Below are 12,441 nucleotides of genomic sequence, written 5' to 3'. Positions count from 1 at the left end.
TTGGCAACTTTATGGCTCTGTAAAATATCTTTCATTGGCCTTTCTGGTACCTACGGTAGATCCTATATTAACTTCACATCTATCAAGGTGGTTAAGATTACACTGTTATTGCATATACACTTTTTGCGTAGAATTTTAAATAAATAATTTCTTCATAATGCCATCATTTAACATCAATGTTTTTAAATGAAAATGGAAGCTTGAATGCAATCAGCATATGCTACGCAGTCCATGGAGGGCAATTACTAATTTCCCAGTGGACACCTTTTCTTATGGTGACTGGCAGGGTTTTATTTATTTATTTTATTACTACTCATGCCTTTTATTTAAAGCACTGCTAGATGTCTGTATCTCAATACACCTGCTGTGCCAGTGATTGCACCGTGTTTAATGGCATAACTACCTCAAGAGAGCTTGACTAAGCTTATGAAGGGAGTGGAAACACAACAGCTGTTGAGCTTGTACATTTCTGTATTCCATCTGAAGAAATGTTGTGTAATGGCTACATGGGCACACATATCAAAATACATGGATTCTAACCTTGCTCAGCCATAACTTACCATGTCACCTCAGGCAAGTAGTTTAACTTCCCTGTGCCCCCATTTCCACAACTGTAAAATGAAACTAAATTTAAACTGCTTTTGTAAAATTCATAATGACCTAGAGATGACCTAAGAAAAGTTAGCGGAGTTATCCTGATACTTACGCACTTGGCAAGGTTGCTGGGAGCATTTTTCACCCACTCCTGCAAGCTCGCTGTACATGGCATTCTATTACTCTAAATTACTGAGTGCTGAAAAATGCAGGGACTGGATCCTAATTCCTTTGTGTTTGCAAAACCCCTGTAAGGACCCTTCAAAGGAAGATACTGGCAACACTAAGGCACTATTGTTTAGTAGTGCCAATGCTATTAGGATGGCCATCCAGGATGGACACTAGAACTGACTGCTATATGCAAGGTAAGCAACAACTAAGCTTGCCCTAGCAAATTTAAGCTTTAAAGCCAACATTTAGCTCCAAAAACCTTCCTGAAAAAGCCTGAAATGATGCAACGAGATATGCAGTGTTGACCTAACTTTGCTCACAATTAAATAAATAATAAGACTCCCATTAACTTCAGTAAAGTTATGCCCATGAGCCTACATCAAAATCCCAGTGTCATTCTGCATGTCCCATGCAATCCATGCACGTGGGTTCTCATCTCAAAATCTAAAACCAGGTGAAAATCTGGGATACGAGAAGCTTTAGCGTAAGACTAAAAGGTGTGGTGCTGGCTGGGACATCTGAAACCAATGACCTTGTCCAGCGGTGCTCAACCTTTTTTGGCTGGTGGACCAGACGGGCGGTACCTGGTCCATCTGCTGGCCAGATCTGGCTGGTGGTCTCGAGGAAGTCATAGCAGAACCCCATCGGGCTGTGCGGCATGAGGAAGAGATGTCCTGACAGATTCTCACCTAAAAAGTATAATATGAAGTACTGGGTTGTCCTTAGAGACAGCTAGGGTTTTATCCATTAGAGCCATAACCAAACACACCCACTTCCAAACCTGGACAGAGAGATTCAGGGGCTGAGTGCCATCCAAGCTGTACTGAGCCCCGTGCTAAGTATGTTAATGCAAGTTACTCTTGCACTATGACAATTAAAGACTCTGTAACAACAAGTTTCAGTGTGATCACTATTACCATGTTCTTCCCCAGGTGCTTTTCTGCTGCTTTCTTATGAATAGGAAGAATAACATCTACAAAAATTCCATTCCTTGCATCTGAAACTACCCAAGGTGGCCCTTGCATTGGTTTAGAGCCTCCATAAACTTCAACGGGACAGTGTATTGCACAAAGGTTCTACCCACTCTCACCCGGTGGCAGAATTGGACAGGATCTGGACTCCTCTAAGGTCCATGACTGCTTGTTGAACAGGACAAGGAAGAGGCAGATTTTAAGTTCAAATAAAACCTGCCAAGAAGTTGTAAAACAAAGAGGAATGGAAAATTTAAGAATTACTGAGGATGGTTAAGATGTGTCACATGTAGAAACCAAACTGCTAGGAGAGCAACTTCAATTCCCTTCTTGTAATTTTGGACAAAACTTTATTAAAAAATAGCATTCTATTAGCTACATGGTATCTAAGTGGCCTCATTGGACTCAAGGCTAGAGTACTTACTGAAGAGAGATCAAGGGTTAATTTCAGACACTGAACAATAACACAAGACTTTAAAAGACATAAAAAAGCTTCATCCATTTTTTTTTTCCCCAAATTAAATCAAGAACATTCGTAATTAGTTTTTACACCGGAGACATCTAGTGGGAAATGAAAGAACTGAAAGAGCCATAAGTTGCCTTCGCCCTTTCATTAATATTTGCTCCCCAAAGCAGGTCAAATAAATCTAACTCACAGTTTGAAATGAGTAGCTTTAAAACTGATGTATTACTTTCTGTTCAGATTTATGCCACCCATTTTGGATAATTACTCCCAGTGCTTTTCCCCTATTGTATTGAAAGCTTCTCCATAACAATGGAGCAAAGCTGGGTTCCTTGAGATCTCTTTTGCTTTTAATAACTTTCTATTTCACCCTCCCTTTTCCCACCCTCAAAGATTATTTCCAACTTTGCAATTTACAGCAGTGGGATCTATGCAAAGAGACAACTCACACTCATGTTTAATTTATATTCTTTATATGATGACAGATTGAGGATAGGCACTGTCCAAGTATAAACCAGAATCCAGGGCAGTAACCGTCTCTTATTAAAGCTCTGACCCTATATATTTATACACATGCTGGACTTTGCACACTGAGACTAATCCCATTGAAGCATATGCATAAAACCCTAATCCCACAAAGATTTATGAGCATGACTAGAGTCATTCAAAAAGCACAAAAATTAAAACACTTGCATATGATGCTGCAGCATTGGGACATAAATAGGTAAGGAGGAGAAGGGGAAGTAGAGGTGCTGAGAGGTAAAATGACTTGCTAAAGGTCACCCCAAGATTCAATGGGGATAGAAACCCTGGTCTCCTGAGTTTCAGTCAAGCATCTTGTAAGATCATACAGCTTGAGTGACTTCAGTGAGAAGATACTTTGGCAGGGATGTCCAGTTGCATGAGCCAGGAAATACATGGCAATTAAAAAACACAACAAACCATGAGTGGGTCTGTATAGTGGGAAAAAAAAAAAAAAAAAAAAAAAAAAGCAAAAATATCTTGCTAACCTCCACCAACTCAAGGTTATTTCTAGATTGTGGTGGATGTTGACCGGCAAAAAAAGAAAAAGTGAAACTGACCTAAGTCAATGGTTAAGAGGCATAAAATGCTACATCCTTGTATCTTAATTAGAGCCTGATCCTGCAAACGGGGCTACAAACAGACCCTGCCCGCATGTAGAAGAAGCTGGTAGAAATCCACGTAAGCATCACAGTCCTCCTCCCTTGGGGATATGGGCACTGGATTGAGACAGGGCCGCTGCACTGGATGCAGACAAATTACAGAGCATGAGAAGGGGCAGGAACTTGCTTTCATCAGTAATTTCACACTCCATTTAAATGGGTGCAATTCGGTCATTTGTCCATACCTTACACGTGGGACCCTACGGCACTACCATGAGGAGCAACAACACTTGGCAAAATCAAGTCACGAATTCCCGTTCTGCAGCAGCAACCAGCTTCAGCCCCGATGAAGCTTAGGACCATGGCACCTTTTATTTTAATTTCTAGAGCTAGGAAGCAAAATTGTTGTGATGGTCTGGACAATATGTGAGAAAGGCTAGGGGTTTTTGTTTTTTTTTGGGGGGGGGGGGTGCGGTATTCTCTTTAATTGGGCCAGCTGTATAACAGCCCAGGGACAGGTCAGAGATCAGCTTCAGGGCTGGGCGCTCGGTGCCCGAAAGCTTATCGAGCACCTCTCTCAACCACGCAGCTGGCCTGATAAAACTCCCGCCACACCCCCCCATGAAGCAACCCATTTCTGGCCCCTTGTGCTTCTCCACGGAAGGAGGAAGCGCCGCCTGGCCCTGTCCTTACCCTGTGGCGGGGGGCGGCCTTGGCACCGGTCCCGGCCCCCCCAAATGCTCGGGTTTCAGGGACGTGCCCGAGCAGGGAGGGTGTTTCATCACCTCCCCAGACCAGGGCGAGGCGACCCGGCAGGGGTGGGCACCCCCGACAGAGCGGGCTTCTCGCCCCCGGACTTACTGCGCGCTACATCGGCCGTTGGTGGAGGGGCGCGGCCGTTGGTGACGCAGGTGCGAACGGGCGCACGTGGCCGGACCCGCCCCGAACAAGGCGAGCGGGGCAAGCGAGCCGCACGTGTGCGGGCAGCCCGCGCCAGCTCCCCCCGCACAACGGCGGAGAGGTTGTTTATGAGCGCTGGTCCTCGACACTCGTCCAGCTGCCTCCAGCTCAGGCTCGCCGAGTCTCTCACGGGTCCGGCTCTGGGGAGCTCCCCCGCTCTGGCCGGGGAGCCTGCTGTAACCCGCTTCCTCCCGGCCGTCGGAAGCGGAGCGGATCACACACCCGTCACGATCCTGTCCTGCCTCCAGAGACGGGAAGCGGCGTTTCTAGGGAAGGACGGCGCTCTGCTCTGCTCTGCTGCCGGAGCTGCCGCTTTCGCAGCGGCCATAAGATGCAGTAAAACAATAGTCCCGGTAACTGCTCACCGTGCTCGGCTTCCAAGGATTTCATTTACATTTGAAGCTCTCACACACTGAATCCGACTCCAAGACAAGGCCCTTTAAGTGAGACCTTGTTTGTGCAGAGCTTTGGGCAAAGAGGCGCCACAACGAACAGGCGCTGTCCATCGAGGTCACAGAGCAGGATGACCCTACAGCATAAAAGATGATCAGTCGCACACCTTCACGGCTTCAGTCACACAATCATCACCTGGGGCCAGACGCCATGGAAGTGAAGATCATGACTCTTTTAAAGGAGTCATTGAAACTGGAAGCAAGGTACCGCAGTCTCTAGCTCTTGGGGCTTACTCCATCCTCCCTACATTGCTACTAGCGTGGCATTGATTTCTTCCTAGGGTGAGTTGTACTAACAGGTTGTTCTTTACCCGATTCCTTCCCACAGATGCCCATTTGGGACTCGGATATTGCTTTTCTTACCAACCAGTTGTGGGAGGGGGATTCTACTAAATGTCGGAAGATGAATCCTCCAAGAAGAGGGAAGATGCAACAAAAATAAGTATTTTGGCTTCTCAAGACAGCCAGTAAAATTACACCGCTTGCTGATGAATATATTATTCCAGTGGCATACTACAAGATGTCTTGCGGACTGAACAGTTCAAAGCATTTAACCGAGAACTTTCAAAATATCGCCTTACGCACGAGCTGGCATTTAGGAACTTCTCCGTTCCAATTCCTACTTCTATGCAGTGTTTCTGCAATCAACCACATAACCTATTCAGGCCTCACTTTCTCCTATGTGAAACGGTTCTTTCCCATGTCACAGGGGACTTGTGAAAACTGATGGATGTCTGCAATGCAGTTGGAATATGAAAAGTGCTGGATTAGAGCTAGGTCCTATTGAACATCTCATATTACAGATGAATATGATCCCCAGTTCCCAGAAGTATGTAGAGGTGCTTCACAGATCAAGTAAAAAGACTGCCTTCCTCTTGAACAGTTTGCAGTTTTGATTCAGATGTGCCATAAACGGACAAAATCAGACGAAAGGAGAAGGAAAGACAAAAATACAACAGTACAATCGTGCCATAGTGACATTCCTTACATCATATGGCAAATCACTGGCAGATCCAGAAACAGACCCACAAAAAGCCTAGCCTTCTCTCCTCTAACCATGATCCTGACTTCCAGTCCTTCGGGAGGGTACAGCAAGCGTTCCCAGGGAGGACTGACTTGTTCTCCTGTTTTCTAATTAACAGACCTCAGTAGTTCCCGCTGGAAAACTAAAGTTGTCCACAAGGCAGGCATAGTCCTGCCTATAGCAGGGAGATGCCTTCTTCCACTACCACCAGACACCACCCAGTTTCCATTCCACAATGTAGAAGTAATCAAACCCTGGAAGTGTTTTACCCAGGATTCCTGAAATGTAGCCCAAAAGGACAATGCACAGGGCCCCTCGACTGCATGCGAGCCTGCCTGACTTGCTATCTGATGTGTTAGGATCAAATTAGATTCCAGAAAGAAGCTATTACCTCCCCTCATGTAAATATCCATTCTTTCTTAATAAAGTATCTCAGGCATTAAGTTTCAGACTCAGTGTTTTCATGGATATACGGGTTATTTCCAAACCTAGCTATTACCAATGAATGCGGTGACATTAATATGAGTAAATGCAGGAAAAAGGATGAAATAAAACATATCCTATTGAAGGAAATGAGAGCTCCTTAAGAAAGAAAAACACACATAGGAAAGACGTAGGCATATCAGGATACAAATGGGACACTGGGGAGTGCTGGATTCCACAAGCATGATGTTATTGAAGTGTTTGATACCAGAGTAAGCACCTGCAGATATGAATTACATCCTTGTTCAGACCACTAACATTGGAGTACTGACATCTCAGGAAGTGCTTATGTTATATTTCAAATCCCGCTGCCAACTGCATAAATATCAAATAAATCAATCATAGATATAAAAGACATTATCTTAAGGACATTAAAAAGCTGAACAAGCCACCACTCTCATCTAAAAGCAGTGCCACCCTTAAATCATGTGGGTCTTTTCCATCAGTCACACCTCAACAGCGATGCCGTTAATGTTCTTGAACATCAGACATTAACTGTTTCACTTCCATCTTTGTCTTTTTATTCCACATTCATCTGTGTACTTTTCTGAATTTGCAGCCATGGATATAAACTTGTTTCATAAACTATAAGTTTCCTACAGCCTGTATGATAAACTATGATCCCCTTTTACAGACAAAGAAACTGAGGCAAGAGCTATTAAGTGATTGGTCTGAGGTCAGAGGTATCTTTTGGAACTAGACACACAAGCCCAGAACTTCTAGTCCCCTGTTTTAACCAACAGATCAAATATTCTTTCTCAGTTTATTGAGTACGTCCACTTAGTATATCCATGGTAGAGGATGGACAAGAACATGAAAAATCAATATATAGAGATGAAATATTTCTGCAATAGAAAGGAACTGTGTGATCTGCATATATCATATAACAAAACACTTGCTATCACAGTACTTACACAATGTAATTGATAATAAAAAAACAGGATAATGCTGTGGTTTAACAGGGAGCATCTGTTTTTTGCTGAAAGATTCAGATAGTTAAACATTTCTCTTGCCTTTTTGTGGTTAATATCTCCAATGTAAAACCAACTTCTAGAGTAAAAAAAATTCACAAAATAATATGAATGAAATGCAAAAACATAAATAATGCATTAAGTGAAAATAATTTGGATTTAAATAATCCTTTGAGATTTAATAATCTAAAACATTACTGGTCACCAAGTTAAGGAAGTTTGGATTTAAAAAGTGCTTTTCAATTTACGAATTTCCCCTTAAGCTCTTATTAGATTCATTTGTTATTTTCTCAGTTACCACCGGAGTCTTAATTACTATTGCTCCAAACTCAACTACCATCCATCTTAATCAAGTGGGGACTGCTTGGCCTTATAGTTAAATCATTCTGGGTAATCAGTTTACTTGTGTGCAACAATTTCAAAAGTTTGTTCTGGAAAACAGAAACAAATGAGAAAGCAGGCAAAAAAAGGCTAAATATTTTTAGTGCTCATTAGCGAATACTATAAGATTAAATAACCATTCATGGTTGTTCTACATTATTAAGCAGCCGTGTTGGGAGGGGGGGAGGGGTTGATGCACATAACCCTATGAGACAAGGGGAAAGGGTTCCTGGAGAGAATTTTTCATTAAAATGTACGTTACACTAAAAATACCACTAATGAAATCCTGGCTTCTCCGATGTCAATGGCAAAACCCAACAGTTGTAGTGGAGGCAGGATTTAACCCCCACACCAAAAAATTACACAGATCCCTGCAGGTTCAAGCTCCAGAAATGTGGAAAATGGTAGCATGAGGAAAACCACATTGCCACTTCCTGGCCTACACTCATCCTTTGGATATAACCTTCTAACTGCTTTGGCAACTTCCACCAAGACTACAGTCAAGTGGCTGTCATCAGTGTCACAATCGGGATGAGGACCCAAAGTGCTGACCCAATGAGCACATTTTGACCGTACTGCTGATAACATAATACTAACAAAAGACCTGATTCAAAACCCTGATTTAATATAAAAATGAGTGTGTCCACTGGTTTCAGCATTTTTCCAACAATGCTATAATCTGCTGCATACTTCCTTTTTTGTTACTGGATGATTCTGAAATCTGAATCTTGTAAAAAGATAACCTGAGCATACCCACACTATAACTAATTTCTATTTAATATAATTATATATAATGTAAGTGTATATATTGGCAGACCTGTTATAAAGACCTGTGCCAATTTCTAGTTGTCAGTTTCCGTGCCAATTACGCAACAGCTGGTTCATCTTAATGGCCCCTCTCGTTATGAACATTTAAAGTCTGCTTGCCCTTTCTTTAAAATATTCTTTAAAACAACTTGGATGTACAAATTCAGTATAAAGACCTATTATGCTTCCCTAATCCCCAGCCTCCTGTTATAATTTTGAATCTTGTAAAACCATATGTAAGAAGAATGCATTCCTGTTAAGTACTTTTTGGGGGCTGGATGAAAGTGCCAGGTAGACAAATCTGGAGACTGAAGTCTAATCTCTGCCCCTGAAACAAACTTTGACCAGTAGAGCAAACCTTCCCCAGACTTCTATGGCTCTCTCTCAAAAGCTGCTATGATAGAGGCTTCCTCCCTTAACTGAAGCATAGCTCATTCTCCATAGCCTGTTGCATCCACTCATCAATTGTTAAGAAAGTGTCCTGCCTTATATTATGGCTGCCCACTGAGTTATATTGCTGATGGATAGCTTCTGACTCGTTTAACTGGTTATGTATATTGTCACTCCCCATACAATAAAGTAGGTGAGTGGGCAGGAACAAGGAATACTTCAGAACTTTTCTGATCGATCTTACCATTTGAAATGTGCCTTTCGATCATAATTACCGTGACTGCAAGCATTATACCAATTTCCTTACATACTCAAAATGTAACCACTTTTGAAGAATGGCTTATAATCTCTTTTACATAAGGGAAAACCAATATGTTTTAGTTTGCTGCCTCCACTCGTCCTGACCTCCTTCCGTCCACCTTTCCTCTTTAAAGAAAAGTAAAACAACATCTTTCTTTAGGTCAAAAATGTTCTGAGAGTTTCATTTAATAAAAGGATACCTTATTGAGTACCTCCATCTTTCATGTGGAACCATTTCATAAACAAGAGGAAACACAATACTATTCCAGCACAGACATTGTTCACATGGCTCCTGTTCTATAAATCCATCCAAATCCCTCAATCCTCTGGTCTTCTCAGACTTTCTCATTTAATCCTCAAACAAAAATTAAATTCAGTATTTCCAAGGACGCTTCCACAACTGATTTCATTAATGGTTTGCATGCACACAAACACACCTTTATGCATTCTTGCTGTCAAAAATATTAGAAATTCCACTGCCAAAGCTCAGCTCACAAGATAGGTGGGGGCAGGGTGGAGAAATGTAATGACAAAAACAAAAAGGGTTCAAATTTCCTTTAAAAAAAAATTAAAACTCTGTTCAGCTGCAATAAGGTGAAAGGCTAAATGTGGACAGAATAGTAATATGTAAGCGGTTTCTAAGTTTCCTGGTGGGAATACTTAACAGTACAAGTATGTTTCCCCAGGAGATCTTCTCCACCATTTGGTCCAATTTCTTACTCCAAGAACTGAACCAATTCATGATGTAATGCTCCAGGGAAAACATTCCTCTCGAAAGAGAGTATCTTCCTAGGGAGAAGGTTGAAGAAAACATCTTAATATTGTTTAAACAGCTTTTGGCACAGGAAGACTGGTGCACTGCAATAGATACTGAAAGCAGAAAGAAGGCAGGCTGCAAGAAAGACACAAATATCTCCAAAGTTTTAAGATTTACTTTAAAAGAATTCTACTTCCCTTCCCTGTCCCTCCATTCCCTAACCTCCTGCCTGGAATGTGAAAGAGGAACTTTAAGAACTGGAGGTTTTCCTTCTTAATAAAAATGAAACAATTTAAGGCTTCAGCTACTCTCGGTGTCAGTGCGAAACCACAGTTAATTCTGCCTGCAGCTTCATTTTCTTTAACCCTTACCCAAGGGGCCAGTTCCCAGGCACTTAACACCTTAGGTCAGGTGTATTTAAAGGGTTTTGTGTACTATACCAGGCATTAGAAAGGGGTCCCAGCAGCACAGCTTTGATTTGCTTCCTGATTCAGTCTTGCCCATGTCTGCACTCTCCTGTGCTAGCTACTGCCTCATTTCCCTACTTGGATTGTCAGCCTGGGAACAAGCAGAGAGTAAATTATCTCAGATATACACGACTGGCAGAAGCTGATATCAGGAGCAGAAAACTGGAGCAAAAGTTGTTGTGGGGGCAGACCAACAGCAGAGGCTAAGCAGGTAAGAAGGAAAGGTGTTTGCATTGTAGTGTTGTGCTGCAGGAATGTTCACAAGGTGACCCTCTCTGTCTGGGGAAGAAGTACTTTGTACAGGAAGGGCACAGGTTAGGGTAGAAAAGGAAATGGAGGTGTGTACAGAAGTGCTCCATGCACATTTTACGACACTGTAATAATAGAGCACTTTTTATAGCACAGTAAGTTACAGCGCTCTTAAACATGACAGCAGTGCAGTGTTTTGGGGGTAGGGGAGAGGCCTCAGCCTCCCTGCACTTTCCAGACCAGGAGGCAGGGGGTGCTTGGCAGCCTCCTGCAGCTTCTCCACAGGTCAGAAATTTGACCAGCATACAGGAGTTATTTAAAGCACTGTAGATTGCTAAGTGCTGTAAAATACAGCGGATCAAATTTAATACCTGATTTAACAAGGGCAAATTTAAACCACTGTACCCATTTTTAAAGTGCTGTAATGCCAGGCATTTCTGTTAAGTCACAGTAATAAAGCGCTTTAAATGGTGAAAAAAGCAACTTTTGTACGCACCCACAGTATCCACAGTCAATTTCAGTGGCCAGAGCACAAGAGCAGAAGCTGTGGAGTCCTAAGCACTTTTGCTAGTTTGACATCTTTTTTAGCACTAGTCATTTAACCTCTACTCCTCCTCTCCAAATTAAAATAAATACAAGAGGAGCCACAAGTTTGTACAAATTGTACAGTTTGTATGGATTGCTGACAACATGTCATTTACTGAAGGCAAGGTTCTCTAATGATAGAAAAGTGGAATTCAAAGCAAACACATTATTCAGCCATCCACCCTTCATTTTAGAGTGGCACCTGTCATTCCAGGGGTTCCAACAAATCCATTTTTCTTTCATTTCTTATGTTAACCCTTCCAACCAGACAAAAGTGAAGCTTCCTCTTCTACTGCTCTTCATTTTGCATTGCTTGACCATATTTATATCTCAATTTGAGGAGGTAGGGGTGCCTGCTGAGTTAGAGGATGCTAGACCAGGTGACCATTTATATTAGATCCAGCCAAGCATTACATCTTCAGAGTAAGGTACAGGTACTGATCTCAGCATTTATATAAACCTTGCACAGTTCTCCAGGCGAAGTAATCTTCTTAAGGTAGAGTAAAATTACTTTGTGTGTGAAACTTTGTGTGTTTTGGTATCTGCATAACTGGTTATGCAACACTGAGAGCACTTGACATACAGATTCCCCACCACCTCTCTGATGTACATAGATTTTATTCACAAAGAAAATTCAGCATTACTGACCTTTGATGTATGGAACAAGAAGCATCTTTTGGTAAAAAATCTGTTCGCCCATGCATGAACTATTGATGCCAAACTTGGATGTTATAAAGGGAAAAGGTGTGGAAAAGTTACACTGAAGACAACCTGATTCAATGTGTACAAAAGCCTGAAATCTCTGTTTTTCAACCCTATGCTACAGGAACAGGCAAATAAATTCATGAGTAACAAAACTATAACAAAATAATTTAGATATAGAAAGCAAAGCACACAGGAGTTTGAGAACCTGCCCAACACCAGGCAGTATAAGAGAACTCCAGCGTTCCAAGAGCCTAGTTCCACATCAAGTTCACTCCTTTTCTGCCTCTCTTTCCACAACCACAATTTATTTCAAAACTCCCATTTCTGTTTTTGAAAGATACCAAGCTTGTAATATATGCCTTACTTACCTACAGGATAATTAAATGACATCAGGCTCATTTGTCTGTTTCATTTTGTTAACAAAAACATTTAGATGGAGTTCTATATTTTATTTGTTCAAAGGGATTTTTGCTTGGAGGGTGGGATGTCAGGGATTTAAGGTTTTGTTCTGGGCGGTCAGGCATGATGCCTATTTTGGTAATTTATGGTTTTAGATCTTCATTATTACAGCACCCAGAGGCTTTTGG

General features: G+C 42.0%; 2 long non-coding RNA genes across 3 annotated transcripts in view; one reads left to right on the top strand and one right to left on the bottom strand.

The window, feature by feature from the left end:
- LOC109281943 (uncharacterized) overlaps nucleotides 1-4,255 on the bottom strand; it is a 78,835-nt gene extending 74,580 nt beyond the window's left edge. Inside the window, exon 1 of one of the 2 annotated variants that reach the window (XR_009463402.1) lies at nucleotides 4,185-4,255. This is a non-coding gene — a long non-coding RNA (uncharacterized LOC109281943). Of the gene's footprint in view, nucleotides 1-4,016 lie in introns of both variants that reach the window. The other variant, XR_002088770.2, reaches the window with a different exon arrangement.
- A 62-nt stretch (nucleotides 4,256-4,317) lies between these two features.
- On the top strand, nucleotides 4,318-6,202 carry LOC109281946 (uncharacterized). Its single transcript, XR_002088773.2, has 2 exons — nucleotides 4,318-4,939; nucleotides 5,064-6,202. It is a non-coding gene; the product is annotated as an uncharacterized LOC109281946 (long non-coding RNA).
- The last annotated feature ends 6,239 nt before the right edge of the window (nucleotides 6,203-12,441 follow it).

Source organism: Alligator mississippiensis, chromosome 7 (genome assembly GCF_030867095.1).
Source record: "Alligator mississippiensis isolate rAllMis1 chromosome 7, rAllMis1, whole genome shotgun sequence".
In the NCBI taxonomy this organism is placed as follows: Eukaryota; Metazoa; Chordata; order Crocodylia; family Alligatoridae; genus Alligator; species Alligator mississippiensis.
Note: the sequence above shows the minus strand (reverse complement) of the source record. Positions and strands in the feature narration are given on the sequence as shown.